This window comes from Hylobates moloch, unplaced genomic scaffold (assembly GCF_009828535.3).
Source record: "Hylobates moloch isolate HMO894 unplaced genomic scaffold, HMol_V3 SCAFFOLD_8, whole genome shotgun sequence".
NCBI lineage: Eukaryota > Metazoa > Chordata > Mammalia > Primates > Hylobatidae > Hylobates > Hylobates moloch.
Genome location: NW_026652283.1, coordinates 46207814 through 46222626, shown reverse-complemented (window position 1 = coordinate 46222626; position 14813 = coordinate 46207814).

Sequence of the window (14813 nt, the reverse complement as noted above, 5' to 3'; positions counted from 1 at the left end):
ATACTTAGCTTAATTCTTTGCATACAGTGCAGCAAGAATAATTGTTTGTTACGTAGGCCTTTTAAATTGGCTTGTTCCATAGAAGGAATCTGAGATTACTTTTTAAAGCCAAGCCCAGCCATGGATTTGTACCATCAAATACCTATGAGTTGGGAGAATTCCTCTCCTCTTGAGGTTCCTAGATAACTTGGGGTTCCTGGCCTGCTAGAAAGTGACATTCTTTACTTACTGCAGATCAGAAACCCTACACAGGGACTGTGCACACAAAATATGAGGCCAGTTTCCCAAGGGCTTTATTGGCTTCATAAGTCAAGTTTGATTCCTCAAAGGAAAGCACACCATTCCAGTCAAAGCCTTGGAAAAATAACCAGTTTCACCAATTGTGTCCTGTTACAAAAGAAAACAGATTCTTATTGCACTTATGCAAATAACTATACTGCCATAACTTAAGAATACTCACAGATAGTTTCCAAATTCTGGAGAAAATCAGGTAGAGAGAAAAAAGTATGCTCCACATTTCGTTCATGGGAGTATATTAAATTGTTAAAAGCTGTCAATAGCTCAAAAGAAAAGTTTGACTTTGAAAAGCAAAACAAAGGATTAGCAATATTTTAAGCAAAACGTTGAAAAGATCACTCCAGTCTCCTATTAGTTTAGTTCATGCAGTTAATTTCTGTCCTGCTTGATATTAATGAACGTTTTATTTTATTTTATTTTTTCGAGACAGAGTCTCGCTCTGTTGCCCAGGCTGGAGTGCAGTGGTGCAATCTAGGTTCACTGCAACCTCCACTTCCCCGGTTCAAGTGAGTCTCATGCCTCAGCCTCCCAAGTAGCTGGGACTACAGGTGTGCACCACCAAGCCTGGCTAATTTTTTGTATTTTTAGTAGAGACAGGGTTTCACCATGATAGACAGGCTTGTTTGGACTCCTGACCTCAGGTGATGTGCCCACCTTGGCCTCCCAAAGTGCTGGGATTACAGGAATGAGCCACTGCACCTGGCCTTAATGAACATTTTAGCTCTTCAAGAGTCCTGAACGTTTTTCCTCCATTCTGATGTCATAATCTCCAAAGTTATCAGAAACCTGCATTCAATAGCACCTGTTAGAGCTTTACAGCCGATTATAAAACCACCTTCTAAAGAGGACCAAAACAAGACAACAGTTGTTTATGGACGACAAAAAGTTTTAGGGTAGCCATAAAGTCAAAATTGACAAGGATATCTGTTATTACTTCAGTCTCTAGACGACCAAAAATAAGACAACAATTGCTTATGGATGACAAAAAGTTTTAGGGTAGCCATAAAGTTACAATTGACAAGGATTTCTGTTACCTTTGTGGCACACAATAATTTTAACCTAACAATTATAATTATTACTGATAATGTACACTAAGATATATAAGAATTATAGGAGTCTCCCATAACTTTGGAACACATACCAATAATATATTTATACAAATATAGCCCTAAAACCACCATTTTATATTTGACAATGCTTCCTGTATTATTTTATACCAAATAAGCCAAATTTTATCTTCATATTAGTGTGCTTTTTTTTTTTTTTTTTTTTTGAGACGGAGTTTTGCTCTTGTTGCCCAGGCTGGAGTGCAATGGCGTGATCTCGGCTCACAGCAACCTCTGCCTCCTGGGTTCAAGCCATTCTCCTGCCTCAGCCTCCAGAGTAGCTGGGATTACAGGCATGCTCCACCATGCCCGGCTAATTTTGTATTTTCGGTAGAGACGGGGTTTCTCCATGTTGCTCCGGCTGGTCTTGAACTCTGCACCTCAGGTGATCCGCCTGCCTCGGCCTCCCAAAGTGCTGGGATTACAGGCATGAGCCACTGCGCCCGGCCTATTAATGTTAAACTTAATTTTAATAAAACCTTGTAGACACATTTACCCAATTTTAATGTTTGACCGTAAGGTAAGATTTTTATAGAACCTTTTTAACCCTTTATAATTTTTGTTAAAGAGCAGATTAGTGGTTTAAGAGAAACCCATTGTGCTTTTATTTTAATGCTCAATTTACAGAAAAACTGGATGATACCCTTTCAACTTTAGCCAATGTTTACACATAGAATTTCCTTTACAATTAACCTTTCAAAACTTGCTTAAACCTTCAAAACAATTCTTCAATCTTTTAATCTAGGTAAAAATCCACATTCTCATGCCTCCTTATAATCTTTTTACCAAAAGCATATGTAAACTGTTTTTTCAGTAGTCTTAAATACATATTACACTGTTACCTTTTAGCAACTTTTACTTTTGTTAGTAAGTTTGGGATTTTAATTATGTACTAGGTGTAGAGCCTGGGACCTAGACAGAAGTGCAGATAGGGTCTGACTTATTCCAGCATTTAACTCCATGTGTCCTAGATCTTACCTAGCTGCAAAGCAGACAAGTTGTACAGCTAAGAGTTATAGTGGCGTTTTATAAAGCATTCAGCAGGCCTAATCACTTTTAAATTGTACAACATTCCCTTTTATAAAATTTTTTCACGATTTACGCTGACAATTTCTGACATGCCTCGGCTTTGTGACTTGTTGTAAACATCCCTCTCTTTAAACAACCAGTTAATTTACTTTAGAACAAGAATTTACCATGTAAGATTCTTTTTATATAAATTCTCTTTTCTTTAATACCAAAGATGATACCAGTCTTTTCCCAAAACAAACTTCCTTCATGTCTGTGTACTAGACTGCCTAAGGCCACAACATTAGAAGTTAGGGTATTTCACTAAATAGTTCAAGATGTAGTTATCTTTATTAAACTAATATTAATGTTTCATTTATTCAAAAATTACACAAGCAAAGATTATTCTGTTTGGGCTGAGTTACAGTTTTTTAGCCTTGATGCCAAATTTTGACACCTTGTAGTATTTGGCAGAGATAAGTATGAAATTGCTTGATCAATAAGTGTAAACAAAAATGTATGCTGGCAACTCTTTTTTTCTTTTTTTTTTTTTTTGAGACAGAATTTCACTCTTGTTGCCCAGGCTGGTGTGCAATGGCGTGATCTCGGCTCACTGCAACCTCTGCCTCCCAGGTTCAAGCGATTCTCCTGCCTCATCTTCCCAAGTAGCTGGGATTACAGGGATGCGCCACCACGCCCGGCTAATTTTTTTGTATTTTAGTAGAGACAGAGTTTCTCCCCCATGTTGGTCAGGCTAGTCTCGAACTTCTGACCTCAGGTGATCCGCCCGCCTTGGCCTCCCAAAGTGCTGGGATTACAGGCGTGAGTCACCGCACCCAGCCAGCTGGCAACTCTTAAGACATTTCTAATCTTACTGTACCAATAAGTTTTAAAGATTAAAGTCACGTGAACTGAAAGGTCCCACAGCTTTTACTTTTCCCTTAAAAATACTTTATTTAAGCGCTTATTTTTCTTAGGCCAATTAAGTAGAGCTCTTTAATAGACATTGCACACATAACATCTATATAGCCACACAGACAACCAGAAGAAGATTCAGTGGTTACAAAATTTTTTTTTCTGCTAATTTCCCAATTGGATTATTGGCCTTCAGGTGAGGCCCTTTAAGAACAGGGCTAGGAAAATTAGCCAGGTGTGGTGGCAGGCACCTCAGCCCCAGCTACTTGGGAGGCTGAGGCAGGAGAATGGTGTGAACCCAGGAGGCGGAGCTTGCAGTGAGGGGAGATAGCGCCACTGCACTCCAGCCTGGGCAGCAGAGTGAGACTCCATCTCAAAAACAAAAAACAAACAAAAAAAACTTTTATATGATCAAGTTGTCACGTTATTACTAACTTTTGGTTTGCTGAGGAACACACATAATCTAATTTTTTTTAAATTAAGGTTATGACATCTGTATTTCTCTGTATGTGCTTTTAAAGTACTTGTGACATTGAGGCGGAGTGCAGTGGCTCACGCCTGTAATCACAGCACTTTGGGAGGTTGAGGTGGGTGGAGCACTTGAGGTCAGAAGTTCAAGACCAGCCTGGCTAACATGGTGAAACCCTACTAAAAATACAAAATTAGGCCAGGCTTGGTGGTTCACGCCTGTAATCCCAGCACTTTGGGAGGCTGAGGCAGATGGATCACCTGAGCTCAGGAGTTCGGAGACCTGCCTGGCCAACAGGGTGAAACTTCATCTCTACTAAAAATACAAAAAGTAGCAGGGCACAGTGGAATGCACCTGTAATCCTAACTACTTGGGAGACTGAGGCAGGAGAATCATTTGAACCTGGGAGGTGGAGGTTGCAGTGAGCAGAGATTGTGCCACTGCACTCCAGCCTGGGCAACAGAGCAAGACTCTATCTCAAAAACAAAACAAAACAAAACAAACAAACAAACAAACAAAAATTAGCCAAGTGTGGTGGTGGGTGCCTGTAATCCCAGCTACTTGGGAGGCTGAGGCAGGAGAATCACTTGACCTGGGAGGTGGAAGTTGCAGTGAGTTGAGATTGTGCCACTACATTCCAGCCTGGGCAACAGAGCAAGACTCCATCTTGAAAAAAAAAATTGATAAAAAATTAACTGGGCATGGTGGCGCACACCTGTAATCGTAGCTACTTGGGACACTGAAGCAGGAGAATCATTTCAACCTGGGAGGCGGAGGTTGCAGTGAGGCTAGATCGCACCACTACGCTCCAGCCTGGATGACAGAATAAGACTCTGTCTCAAAAAAAAAAAAGTACTCGTGACATTGAGTTACAGGACTTGGATTACAGGGTCTGAAAAGGACACCAAGTCTTGCTAAATCTTAAACACTGACAGCAATTAAAGCCCCATCTTTAGGTCTGGAAGAAGATGCCAGTCAAAATAAACTGCATTCCTGAGACACAGGGCCAAAAATTAAACCCATTCAACACTGCAAGGCCCAAGGACTATCACGGAAGAGGTGGGTGCATGAGATTGTAAGGGCCAATTTGAATGATAAAATAAGTTTAGTTTCTCTATAAATTAATTATTAATGTCAAAGGTACACTGATGCAAGGCCAGCATATAGCCACTGTGTCATATTAAAAAGGCTTTTTGTTTTTTTGCTTTTTTTGAGACGAAGCCTCACATTGTCGCCTGGGCTGGAGTGCAATGGCTCCATCTCAGCTCACTGAAACTTCCACCTCACGGATTCAAGCAATTCTTCTGCCTCAGCCTCCCAAGTAGCTGGGATTATAGGTGCCCACTGTCAGGACTCTGAGCCCAAGCTTAGCCATCATTTCCCTGTGACCTGCAGGTATACATCCAGATGGCCTGAAGTAACTGAAGAATTACAAAATAAGTGAAAATGGCCTATTCCTGCCTTAACTGATGACATTACCTTGTGAAATTCCTTCTCCTGGCTCATCCTGGCTCAACAACTCCCCCACTAAGCACCTTGTGACCCCCACCCCTGCCAGCTAGAGAGCAACCCCCTTTGACTGTAATTTTCCACTACCTACCCAAATCCTATCAAACAGCCCCACCCCTATCTCCCTTTGCTGACTCTCTTTTCAGACTCAGCCTGCCTGCACCCAGGTGAAATAAACAGCCTTGTTGCTCACACAAAGCCAGTCTGGTGGTCTCTTCACACGGATGTGAGTGAAATTTTGGTGCCGTGACTCGGATCTGGGGACCTCCCTTGGGAGATCAATCCCCTGTCCTCCTGCTCTTTGCTCCATGAAAAAGATCCACCTATGACCTCGGGTCCTCAGACCAACCAGCCCAAGGAACATCTCACCAATTTTAAATCGGGTAAGATGCCTCTCTTTACTCTCTTCTCCAACCTCTCTCACTATATCCTTCAAAATCTTTCTCCTTTCAATCTTGGCGCCATCTTTCAATCTCTCCCTTCTCTTAATTTCAGTTCCTTTCCTTTTCTGGTAGTGACAGAGGAGATGAGTTTTATCCATGAACCCAAAACTCCAGCGCTGGTCACGGACTCAGGAAGACAGTCTTCCCCTGGTGTTTAATCACTGTGGGGACGCCTGCTTGATTATCCACCCATGTTTCAGAGCTGTTTGATCACCTCAGGGACAACTGCCTTGATCCTTCACCCTTAGTGGCAAGCACTGCTTTTCTGGGGGGCAAGCACCCCCCGACCCCTTCTCTCCATGTCTCACCCCTTTCCCACTTTCCTGGGGGGCAAGCACCTCCCACCCCTTCTCCACTTTCCTGTGGGGCAAGCACCCCCCCACCCTTCTCTCCATGTCTCTACCCTCTCTTTTCTCTGGGCTTGCTTCCTTCACTATGGGCAACCTTCCACCCTCCATTCCTCCCTCTTCTCCCTTAGCCTGTGTTCTCAAAAACTTAAAACCTCTTCAACTTACACCTGACTCAAAACCTAAATGCCCTATTTTCTTCTGCAACACTGCTTGGCCCCAATACAAACTTGACAATGGCTCTAAATGGCCAGAAAATGGCATTTTCAATTTCTCCATCCTACAAGAACTAGATAATTCTTATCCTAAAATGGGCAAATGGTCTGAGGTGCCTGATGTTGAGGCATTCTTTTACACATCGGTCCCTCCCTAGTCTCTGTTCCCAATGCAACTCATCCCAAATCTTCCTTCTTTCCCTCCCACCTGTCCCCTCAGTTCCAACCCCAAGCGTTGCTAAGTCTTTCCAATCTTCCTTTTCTACGGACCCATCTGACCTCTCCCCTCCTCCTCAGGCTGCTCATTCCAGGCCAAGCCAGGTCCCAATTCTTCCTCAGCCTCCACACCCCCACCCTATAATCCTTTTATCACTTCCCCTCTCACACCCAGTCCAGCTTACAGTTTTGTTCCTTGACTAGCCCTCCCCCACCTGCCCAGCAATTTCCTCTTAAAAAGGTGGCTGGAGCTAAAGGCATAGTCAAGGTTAATGCTCCTTTTTCTTTATCCGACCTCTCCCAAATCAGTTAGCATTTAGGCTCTTTTTTATCAAATATAAAAACCCAGCCCAGTTCATGGCTCATTTGGCAGCAACCCTGAGACGCTTTATAGCCCTAGACCCTAAAAGGTCAAAAGGCTGTCTTATTCTCAGTATACATTTTATTACCCAATCTGCTCCCGACATTAAATAAAACTCCAAAAATTAAATTCCGGCCCTCAAACCCCACAACAGGACTTAATTAACCTTGCCTTCAAGGTGTACAATAATAGAGTAGAGGCAGCCAAGTAGTAACATATTTCTGAGTTGCAATTCCTTGCCTCCACTGTGAGACAAACTCCAGCCACATCTCCAGCACACAAGAACTTCAAAATGTCTAAGCTGCAGCAGTCAAGCATTCCTACAGGACCTTCTCCATCAGGATCTTGCTTCAAGTGCCAGAAATCTGGCCACTGGGCCAAGGAATGCCCGCAGCCCAGGATTCCTCCTAAGCCATGTCCCATCTGTGTGGGACCCCACTGAAAATCAGACTGTCCAACTCGCCCAGTAGCCACTCCCAGAGCTCCTGGAACTCTGGCCCAAGGCTCTCTGACTGACTCCTTCCCAGATCTTCTCGGCTTAGTGGCTGAAGACTGACGCTGCCTGATCACTTCAGAAGCTTCCTGGACCATCACAGATGCTTTCGGTAACTCTCACAGTGAAGGGTAAGTCCATCCCCTTCTTCATACAGAGGCTACCAACTCCACATTACCTTCTTTTCAAAGGCCTGTTTCCTTTGCCTCCATAACTGTTGTGGGTATTGACGGCCAGGCTGCTAAAACTCTTAAAACTCCCCAACTCTGGTGCCAACTTGAACAATATTCTTTTATGCACTCCTTTTTAGTTATCCCCACCTGCCCCGTTCCCTTATTAGGCTGAGACATTTTAACTAAATTATCTGCTTCCCTGACTATTCCTGGGCTACAGCCACACCTCATTGCCACCTTTTCCCCCAGTTCAAAGCCTCCTTCACATCCTCTCTTTGTATCTCCGCACCTTAATCCACAAGTATGACACCTCTACTCCCTCCTTGGCAACGGATGATGCAGCTCTTACCATCCCATTAAAACCTAATCACCCTTACCCCGCTCAATGCCAATATCCCATCCCACAGCACACTTTAAAAGGATTAAAGCCTGTTATCACTTGCCTGTTACAGCATGACCTTTTAAAGCCTATAAACTCTCCTTACAATTCCCCCATTTTACCTGTCCAAAAACCAGATAAGTTTTACAAGTTAGTTCAGGATCTGTGCCTTATCAACGAAATTGTTTTGCCTATCTACCCCATGGTGCCAAACCCATATACTCTCCTATCCTCAAAACCTCCCTCCACAATCCAGTATTCTGTCTGGATCTCAAACATGCTTTCTTTACTATTCCTTTGCACCCTTCATCCCAGCCTCTCTTCGCTTTCACTTGGACTGACCCTGACACCCATCAGGCTCAGCAAACTACTTGGGCTGTACTGCCGCAAGGCTTCACAGACAGCCCCCATTACTTCAGTCAAGCCCAAATTTCCTCCTCATCTGTTACCTATCTTGGCATAATTCTCATGAAAACACACGTGCTCTCCCTGCTGATCAGGTCTGGCTAATCTCCCAAACTCCAATCCCTTCTACAAAACAACTCCTTTCCTTCCTAGGCATGGTTAGGTACTTCCGCCTTTGTATACCTAGTTTTACCATCCTGACTAAACCATTATATAAACTCACAAAAGCAAACCTAGCTGACCCCACAGATCCTAAATCCTTTCCCCACTCCTCTTTCTGTTCCTTAAAAACTGCCCTAAAAGCTACTCCCACACTAGCTCTCCCTAACTCATCCCAACCTTTTTCATTACACACAGCTGAAGTGCAGGGCTGTGTGGTTAGAATTCTTACCCAAGAGCCGGGACCACAACCTGTAGCCTTTTTATCCAAACAACTTGACCTTAATGTTTTAGCCTAGCCCTCATGTCTGCATACAGCAGCTGCCGCTGCCTTAATACTTTTAGAAGCCCTCAAAAATCACAAACTATGCTCAACTCACTCTCTACAGTTCTCATAACTTCCAAAATCAATTTTCTTCCTCACACCTGACGCATATACTTTCTGCCCCCCTCCACTACCTCTCAGCAAGCCAAACTCATTGCCTTAACTTGATCCCTCACCCTTGCAAAGGGACTACGTGTCAATATTTATACTGACTCTAAATATGCCTTCCATATCTTGCACCACTATGCTGTTATATGGGCTGAAAGAAGTTTCTTCACTACGCAAGGGTCCTCTATCATTAATGCCTCTTTAATAAAAACTCTTTTCAAGGCCGCTTTACTTCTAAAGGAAGCTGGAGTCATTCAGTGCAAGGGCCATCAAAAAGGCATCAGATCTCATCACTCAGGGCAACACTTATGCTGATAAGGTAGCTAAAAAAGCAGCTAGGTTCCAACTTCTATTCCTCACGGCAGTTTTTCTCCTTCTCATCTGGCCACTCCCACCTACTCTCCCACTGAAACTTCCACCTATCAATCTCTTCCCACACAAGGCAAATGGTTCTTAGACCAAGGAAAATATCTCCTTCCAGCCTCACAGGCCATTCTATTCTGTCATCATTTCATAACCTCTTCCATGTAGGTTACAGGCCGCTAGCCCATCTCTTAGAACCTCTCATTTCCTTTCCATCGTGGAAATCTATCCTCAAGGAAATCACTTCTCAGTGTTCTATCTGCTATTCTACTACTCCTCAGGGATTGTTCAGGTCCCCTCCCTTCCCTACACATCAAGCTCGGGGATTTGCCCCTGCCCAGGACTGGCACATTGACTTTACTCACGTGGCCCAAGTCAGGAAACTAAAACACCTCTTGGTCTGGGTAGACACCTTCACTGGATGGGTAGAGGCCTTTCCCACAGGGTCTGAGAAGGCCACCGCGGTCATTTCTTCCCTTCTGTCAGACATCATTCCTCGGTTTGGCCTTCCCACCTCTATACAGTCTAATAATGAACCAGCCTTTATTAGTCAAATCACCCAAGCAGTGTCTCAGGCTCTTAGTATTCAGTGGAAACTTCAGATCCCTTACTGTCCTCAATCTTCAGGAAAGGTAGAACGGACAAATGGTCTTTTAAAAACACACCTCACCAAGCTCAGCCACCAACTTAAAAAGGACTAGACAATACTTTTACCACTTTCCCTTCTCAAAATTCGGGCCTGTCCTCGGAATGCTACAGGGTACAGCCCATGCGAGCTCCTGTATAGACACTCTTTTTTATTAGGCCCCAGTCTCATTCCAGATACCAGCTCAACTTGGACTGTGCCCCAAAAACTTGTCATCCCTACTATCTTCTGTCTAGTCATACCCCCAAACCGCCACTCTTAACGCCCTCTTAAAGTAAATAAATAATCTTTGCTGACAGGACAATGCTGAACCTCCTTGGGCACTCTCTAATTGGATGTCCTGGGTCCTCCCGATTTTTAGTCCTTTAATACCTGTTTTTCTCCTTCTCTTATTCAGACCTTGTGTCTTCCATTTAGTTTTTCAGTTCATACAAAACTGCATCCAGGCCATCACCAATCATTCTATATGACAAATGCTCCTTCTAACAACCCCACAATATCACCCCTTACCACAAAATCTTCCTTCAGCTTAATCTCTCCCACTCTAGGTTCCCATCCCTCCTCAATCCCGCTGAAGCAGCCCTGAGAAACATTGCCCATTATCTCTCCATGCCACCCCCCAAAAAATTTTCACTGCCCCAACACTGCAATTCTATTTTATGTTATTTTTCTTATTAATATAAGAAGGCAGGAATGTCAGGCCTCTGAGCCCAAGCTAAGCCATCATATCCCCTGTGACCTGCCTGTATATATCTAGATGGCCTGAAGTAACTGAAGAATCACAAAAGAAGTGAAAATGGCCTATTCCTGCCTTAACTGATGACATTATCTTGTGAAATTCCTTCTCCTGGCTCATCCTGGCTCAAAAGCTCCCCCACTAAGCACGTTGTGACCCCCACCCCTGCCAGCTAGAGAGCAACCCCCTTTGACTGTAATTTTCCACTACCTACCCAAATCCTATAAAACAGCCCCACCCCTATCTCTCTTTGCTGATTCTCTTTTCAGACTCAGCCTGCCTGCACCCAGGTGAAATAAACAGCCTTGTTGCTCACACAAAGCCAGTTTGGTGGTCTTTTCACACAGATGCCAGTGAAACCCACCACCACGCCCAGCTAATTTTTTGTATTTTTGGTAGGGACGGGGTTTCACTATGATGGCCAGGCTGGTCCCGAACTCCTAACCTCCTGATCCACCTGCCTCAGCCTCCCAAAACGCTGGGATTACAGGCGTCAGCCACCATACCCAGCCTTAAAAAGGTATTATTGAAGCATTATCCGACTGCTAAATAAAAATTATAAAGGTTATAAAAGGCTTATGGAAGTTATATCTTCTGATCAAGATTAAAATTTTATTGATTGTTTATAAAATTTGGAAAAATGGGTCTGGGTGAGGTGGCTCACGCCTGTAATCCCAGGACTTTGGGAGGCTGAAGTGGGAGAGTAACCCGAGGTCAGGAGTTTGAGATCAGCCTGGCCAACATGTCGAAACCCTGTCTCTACTAAAAATACAAAAATTAGCTGGGTGTGGTGGTGGGAGCCTGTAATTCCAGCTACTCAGGAGGCTGGGGCAGGAGAATCGCTTGAACCCAGGAGGCAGAGGTTGGCAGTGAGCTGAGATCACACCATTGCACTCCAGCCTGGGCATCAAGAGGGAGACTCTGTCTCAAATAAATAAATAAATAAATAAATAATAAAAAAAAATTAGGAAAAACAAATTTAATTCCTTCGGCTGTTTTTATTAGGGCTTCTTGCTTGGAAAATTCAGTCTTCTCTCAAGCAATGAAGGTTTTTGCCCTTTTTAAAAAAAATCCTTGAGTTATCACTTTGGTTAAATAAATGACTTATTTTACAATGAACTTTCATATCAAGTGTTTTAAACCTTTGATATTTGAGAAACTTTCCAAAATCAAATGATAAATTATGTCTTTTTCTGATCTAATTAATCCTTTAAGATATTATTTTCCCTAAAAATCCAAAAATGACATAATTTTGCTTATTTAGTATAAAATTATGCAGGAAACATTGTCAAATATGAAATGATGTTTGGTTTTCCTTAGGCTGTATTTGTATAAATATGTTATTGGTATGTGTTCCAAAATCATGGGAAACTCCTATAGTTCTGATATGATGTAGTGTACATTATCAGTAATAATCATAGTTGTTATGTTAAATTATAGTGTGCCACTGAGGTAACACATTTCCTTGTCAACTGTGTCTTTGACTACAGCTTCCCTAAAACCTTTTGTCATCCACGGACAATTGTTGTCTTGTTTTGATCCTCCTTAGAATGTAGTTTTATAATCAGCTATAGAACTCTAACAGGTGTTCTTTTCTGTGTGTGCGATGGAGTCTTGCTGTGTTGCCCAGGCTGGAGTGCAGTGGCGTGATCTCAGCTCACTGCAACCTTCGCCTCCCGGGTTCAAGCAATTCTCCTGTCTCAGCCTCCCAACTAGCTGGGACTATAGGCACATGCCACCGCGCCAGGCTAATTTTTGTATTTTTAGTAGAGACAGGGTTTCACCATATTGGTCAGTCTGGTCTTGAACTCCTGACCTCAGATGATCCACCCACCTCGGCCTCCCAAAGCGCTGGGATTACAGGCATGAGCCACCATGCCCAGCCTCTAACAGGTGTTCTTAAATGCAGGTTTCTGATAACTTTGGAGATCACGACATTAGAATAGAGGGAAAACCTTTCCAGACTCTCATGGAGAGCTGAAATATTCATGAATATCAAGCAGAACAAGAGTTAACTGTGTAAGCTGAACTAATAGAAGACTAAAGTAATCTTTTTATCTTTTTGCTTAAAACATTGCTGATTCTTTGTTTTGTTTTCAGAGCCAAGAAAACTTTTCTTTAAGTTTTTAACAATTGAGTAAAATATACTCTTAAGAGCAAAATTTGGAGCATATCTGTTTCTCTCTATCTGGTTTCTCCAGAATTTGGAAACTATTTGTGAGTGTTCTTATGGCAATACACTTATTTGCATAAGTGCAATAATAAGCTGTTTTCATTTGTAACAGGACACAATTACAGAAACTGGTTATTTTATCAAGGCTTTGGCTGGAATGGCGTGCTTTCCTTTAAGGAATCAAACTTGATTTATGAAACCAATAAAAGCCCCTTGGAAAAACTGGCCTCATACCTTTGTCTACACAGTCCCTGTACAGGGTTCCTGAACCATGGCAAGTAAAGACTGTCACTTTCTGGCAGGCCCAGGAGCCCCAAGTTTATTTTGGAACCTCAAGAGGAGAGGATCATTCAATTCATGGGTATTTGACAGCACAAACTCATGACTGGGCTCAGCTTCAAAAAAAAATCTTATCCGAATGGCCAGATTCCAGGCCACAATCCCAGCACTTTGGGAGGCTGAGGCAGGCAGGTCACCTGAGGTCGGGAGTTCGAGACCAGCCTGACCAACATGGAGAAACCCTGTCTCTACTAAAAATACAAAATTAGACAGATGTGTTGGCGCATGCCTGTAATCCCAGCTACGTGGGAAGCTGAGGCAAGAGAACTGCTTGAACCCAGGAGACAGGTTGCAGTGAGCCGAGGTTGTACCATTGTGCTCCAGCCTGGGCAACAACAGCAAAACTCCAACTCAAAAAAAAAAAAGAAAAGAAAAACTCATCTGAGATTCCTTCTAAGGAAGAAGTTCCATCAAAACCAATTTAAAAGCCTATGTAAGAAAATATTCTTGCTCCACTCTATACCAATAATTTGGCCAAGTATAATAAAGCAAACCAGTCCTACCATGATTCGTCTTAAGTAAAAATGGGAAACTGGAGAGGAAAAAATTATGTTTCAAAAACTATAGTAAACCCGTTGTTACATTTTAGTCTTGCCTAATGTTTTTCCACTTTCATTATTTTCTACAGTTTGGACCAAGTTCTGATTTTTCTAGGCTACAAGTCTTCAAAATAATGTTTTCAATGTTTTTCTTCTTTTTTCCCCCATTTTTCCTAATCTGGAGTAAGCTAGACAACTTAAACTTCAGAAGAAAATACCAGCAACCTATTTACATACATAAGCCACTTTCATACCTGCTTACTGATGTATAGACTTCAGAGTAAAATGGCCTATATCGATTTTCCAGGATTGTTCTTTTTTGTTTGTTTGTTTTTTGAAACGGAGTCTTGCTCTGTTGCCCAGGCTGGAGTGCAGCGGCGCGATCTCAGCTCACTGCATGCTGCGCCTCCCGGGTTCACGCCATTCTCCTGCCTCAGCCTTCCGAGTAGCTGGGACTACAGGCGCCCGCCACCGCGCCCGGCTAACTTTTTGTATTTTTAGTAGAGACGGGGTTTCACCATGTTAGCCAGGATGGTCTCGATCTCCTGACTTCGTGATCTGCCTGCCTCGGCCTCCCAAAGTGCTGGGATTACAGGCGTGAGCCACCGAGCCTGGCCCTTCCAGGATTGTTCTTATGTTTGTTCTTGTTTTTCTCCCTTCCTCCCCCATTTTTCTTCATAGGACATGAGACTTCACAACCTGCTAAAAATGAGTTGTCCTAATATCTCAGGACCTGCCTGTGTAAGAATAAACCCTCTAGCCTTAAGAGATTAGATGAAACCTGAGACCAGAGACTCATTTTGTTGTAAAATCGTTTCTCCCAAAGATTATTTTTTTAAAAAGTGGGGGCCGGGTGTGGTGGCTCATGCCTGTAATCCCAGCACTTTGGGAGGCCGAGGCGGGCGGATCATGAGGTCAGGAGTTCAAGACGAACCTGGCCAATATGGTGAAACCCCATCTCTACTAAAAATCCAAAAATCTAGCCAGGCATGGTGGCACATGCCTGTTGTCCCTGCTACTCGGGAGGCTGAGGCAGGAGAATCACTTGAACCCAAGAGGCGGAGGTTGCAGTGAGCCGAGATTATGCCA